Raw genomic sequence first — 5,415 nt, forward strand, 5'->3', positions numbered from 1 at the left:
ACAGGTAGAAAAATTTCAGCGAACATGAGATACAGGTGAGAATAACAGTGTGAGAATTAACAGGTTCAGGAAGAATTACAATTTACAGGTGAGAATAAAGAGAATAACAGGTCGAGAATTACAATTTAACGGTGAGAGACAGGTGGAACAAGTTTTGCAGGGAGCAATAACCGAATTTAACTTACGTTGAGAATAACCGGTGAGAATACACAGGTGAGAATAACGCCGGTGAGAATAAACAGATGAGATAACGGCTGTGAGAACACGCGGCGGCGGGCCTGTTGTGTTATGAGAGAGAATGAACGGTGAACGGTTGTGCACGGCAGCGTCACGCGCGCTGGAAGACAACTGGCCTTCACGGTATTAATGATGAACATTGATGGACAGGATGCCTGGAAGAGATTACTAGCTATGCAACCCGCGTGTGTGGTGGCCGTGTGTGAACGAGAAAGAAAAGAGTGGTGTAATGAAGAAGAGGGACACATCGAGAGGAGAAGAGAGAGAGAGAGAGAGAAGAGGACGAGAGAGACGAGAGAGAGAAGCGGAGAGAAGCAGAGACCGAGAGAGAGAGACAGAAGAGAGGAGAGAGCAAGAGGAGACGTGCGAGGGAGAGAGCATGAGAGGAGAAAGAGAGCCGAAGCAGAATAGCGAAGCAGAGAGAGATGAGAGAGATGGGATGACGAGGAGGAGAGATAGAGAGAGAGAAAGAAGAAAGATGAGAGAGAGAGATGAGAGGAGGAGAGACGAGAGAGAGACGACAGATGAAGACGAGAGAGACGACGGAGAAGACGGAGAGAGCAAAGAGACAGAGAGAGGGACGAGAGATGATGAACGAGAGAGAGAGAGACCCGAGAGGGCGGAGACAGATGAGAGAGAGAGAGAGAGAGAGAGCGGAGGAGGAAGAGAGAAGAGAGGAGAGAGAGGAGAGAGAGAGAGAGACGAGACGCGAGAATGAGCCGAGTAAAGTCTGTAGCAGTGATTAGGGTTAGGGATTAGGATTTAGGGTTAGAATTAGGGTTATGGTTAAAACTTGATTATATTTAGGGTTGTGGTTAGACGCACATATTGGACGTACTCTCCCTCATTGTCTTTACGCGGTTACACATCGAAAGTATAGCTATTAGCTAGTGTGTATATTGACGTTAGCCTCACAGTCTGGTCCGTCTAGACCTAGCTCTAGTACTATAGCGCGTACAGTTGCGCAGGCCTGCCGGCAACTGTACGCGGGCTATAGTACTAGAAGCTTAGGCTCTAGCACCCTACCCCTGATTAGGAGTGAATAATAATAGATTTCGCACGCCACCGTGCAAACTACAGAGACATAACGAGTCGAACGACTCTTCTTCTATTACTTTATTTACTTTATTTATTTCTTCTATTACTGGAGTCCTTACTGGATCAACAGAGCCTACTGTAGCAATTCGATGATACAAAGGCATATGAGAGGTTGCACCAATACACGACGCCTTCAAACATCACATTCTACGATCGTTGGACTACAAACGTAAACTATCAACGTGTTACGAGTGAGAGACTAGCTTCGTGAGAAAACCTTCCCTACATTGATGCTGTTAAGAAACACTGCTGCACACTCACTACACGCACACTCACTCACTACTCCTCACTCACTCACTCACTACACGCACACACACTCACTTACCTCACTTCACTCACTCACTCACGTATGTTTTAATTTCACTCGCTACACTCACTCACTACTCACACACTCACTCCACTACACTCACTACACCTCACTACTCACTCAACACTACACGTCACTACCTCACTCAGCTCACTACCACGCCACTCACTCCTACTACCTGCACACACACAACTCATCTACCTCGACTCACGTCACTACACGCAACACACCTCGCACTCACTCACTTCACTCACTACACTCCGCTACACTCACTCACTACCTCAGCACACCTCACTCACTACCTCACTCACACACTCACTACCTCACTCACTCACTACACGCACACACACTCACTACACTCACTCACTACACTGCACTTCATCCACTCACTCGACTACACCACGCCGCACACACACTCGACTACACTCCACTCAGCTACACGCACACTCACCCACTATCACTCACTCACTCACTCACTACACTCGCTACAACTCCACTACTCACTACACCGCTACACTCACTACCCAGCTCTATCACACTCACTCACTACTCACTCACTCACTCACTACCTCACTCACCTACCTCACAACAACTCACTACCTCACACACTCACTACCTCACTCAACTTCACTCACTACACGCCACACACGACTCACTACCTTCACACACTCCCTCACTACCTCACACAGCTCACTGACACGCACACACACTCACTACCTCACTCACTAACTCACTACACTCGACCTCACTCACTACCTCCTCCACACACTACACTTCACTACCTCACTCACCTCACTAGCCTCACTCACTCACTCACTACACGCACACACACTCACGACCTCAGCTCAGCTAACTCGACTTACACTCACTACCCTCACACACTCACTGACCTCACTCTCACTCACTCACAACACGTTACACACACTCACTACCTCACTCACTCACTTCACTACCTCACTCACTACCTCAGCTCACGTCACTACCTCACACACTCACTACCTCACCACGCACTACACTCACACACACTCACTACCTCACACACTCATCTCACTACAGCTGCGCCTCACGTACACCTCACGTCAGCACACTCACTACCGTCACGCACTAAGCTGACACGCACACACACTCACTACCTCACTCACTCACTCACTCACTACCACTGCCACTACCTCACTCACACACTACACTCCTACCTCACTCACTCCGACTAACGCACCACACACTCACTACCTCACACACTCACTCACTACACGCACACACACTCACTACCTCACTCACTTATACTCACACACTCACACACCTCACTACCTCACACACTCACCACTACACCGTCGCTCGGCTCACTACCTGCCACTCACTCACTACACGCCACGACACACACTCACTTACCTCACAACACTCACTCACTACACGCACACACCACTCACTACCTCACACACTGCACTACCTCACCAACTACACTCACTACCTCACACACTCTCAACTACCTCACACACCTCACTCACCTACCTCACACACTCACTACCTCGCAGCACACTCACTCACTGAACACTCACGACCCTCACACACTCACTAACCTCACACACTCACTACCTCACCACTCCACTACTCACACACTCACTACCTCACTCACTACACTCACTACCTCACACACTCACTCACACACCACACTCACTACCTCACTCCTCACTTACACTCACTAACCTCACACACTACTACCTCAACCACACCACACTCACACCTCACACACTCACACTCTCACACACTCACATACTCGCACACACTCACTACCTCACACACTCACTCACTACCACCACTCACTACACTCACCTACCTCCAACACACTCACACCGTCACTCACCTTTACACTTACTGACCTCACACAACTCACTAACCTCACCACTACACTCACTACCTCACACACTCAACTCACTACACACACTCACTACCTCACTCACTACACTCACTACCTCACCTCACACCTGCAGCACACGCACTACCTCACACACTCACTTACCTCCACACACTCACTACCTCCTCACTACACTACTACCGTCAACCCTCACTAAACACGCATACACTCACTACCTCCACCACTCACTACCTCACTAGCGACTCTACACTCAACACCTCACATCACTACTCCCACATCACTCACTACACTCACTACCTCAGCACACTCACTCACTACACGCCACTCACTACACTCACACACTCACTCGCCTACCACTCACTCACTACCTCACTCACTACCACTTACACACACTCACTACCTCACACACTCACTCACCTCACTACACTCACGTCACTACACTCACTGTCACTACACTCGCTACACTCACTACACTAATGATCACCGTGTGTTTAGTGAAGTAATCGAGCTCATCACGAAATTATAACGGAGTTAGAGAGATATAACATGTTCCTCCCCGAGTCCTTACTGGACCAACATACCACAGGCACTTGGAACGTCTCAATAAAAAAGAAGGTAAATAAACACGAAATGTATTTACTACCAAAGTCTTAATGTTTCTTTACTCTACTTCGCCGATAATTACCCGTAAATGCCGGTCAAATGCTCATCTGCAACACACAAGTACACCGCACGCCCGCCCTGTGCACAAACAACATGAATAAGGGCGTTCATGTTGTTTGTGCACAGGGCGGGCGTGCGGTGTACTTGTGTGTTGCAGATGAGCATTTGACTGGCAATTATCGGCAATAATAGGCGAAATAGAGTAGAGAAACGTTAAGACTTTGGTAGTAAATACATTTCGTGTTTATTTACCTTCTTTTTTATTGAGACGTTCCAAGTGCCTGTGTGTGAAACTAACACTGTAACAGACAGGCTACCAGTAACCTCACACTAGTGCTCACCGTCTGAAATAAAGAGTAGAGAGATTCTTCTTCTCTGTGTCCTTACTGCAGCCTGACTAATGATACTATGTTAATTCTCACCGTAAGGTCTAGTGCAGTAATCAGTCAGTCATACGGTGAAAACTCAGCTGACAACACCACCAGCAGTACGTGTTGTCGCGTTCCTTCCGTGGACATCGAAGGCAACAAATCCGTGACGTAACGTGCTCCGTGACGTTAGACTGACACGATACGTCGCCGTCACCGAGTTCCCGGTTGATTCGCAACGACTCGCGTCGTCAGTCTACTACATGATCGTAGAGTGATGTGTGAGCGTGTGTGAAGTATCTCTCAGTCTCTCGCTCGCTCGCTTGCTCTCGCTCTCTCTTTAGGAGCAGCTGTCGCATGCACGTGCTGCTACCAGGCTCTCACAAGCAATACTGCCGCCTCCTCCGCCGCTGCCGCTGCCGCTGCCGCCGTCACGGCCCCACAGTGCGCATGCGCGGCAGCGGCTGCTGGATGGAACACGGCGAGCGTAAGTGATGGATGTTAAAATGTGTGCATGCAGCGCACGTGCGTGCGTGCGTGCATGTGTGTGCGTGTGTGCATGTGGACGTGCGTCTGTTCGCGTAGGCGCGAGTTCGTGCGTGTGTACGTGCGTGCGTGCGTGTGTACGTGTGTACGTGCGAGTGCGCGTGCTTGCGTACGTGCGTGCGTGTGTACGTGCGTGCGTGCGTGCGTGTGTGTACGTGCGAGTGCGCGTGCTTGCGTACGTGCGTGCGTGCGTGCGTGTGTACGTGCGAGTGCGCGTGCTTGCGTACGTGCGTGCGTGTGTACGTGCGAGTGCGCGTGCTTGCGTACGTGCGTGCGTGTGTACGTGCGCGCGTACATATATGTACGTCTCTCTCTCTCCCCCC

The sequence above is a fragment of the Priapulus caudatus genome, unplaced genomic scaffold, assembly GCF_000485595.1.
Source record: "Priapulus caudatus unplaced genomic scaffold, Priapulus_caudatus-5.0.1 Scaffold2292, whole genome shotgun sequence".
Taxonomy (NCBI): Eukaryota; Metazoa; Priapulida; class Priapulimorpha; order Priapulimorphida; family Priapulidae; genus Priapulus; species Priapulus caudatus.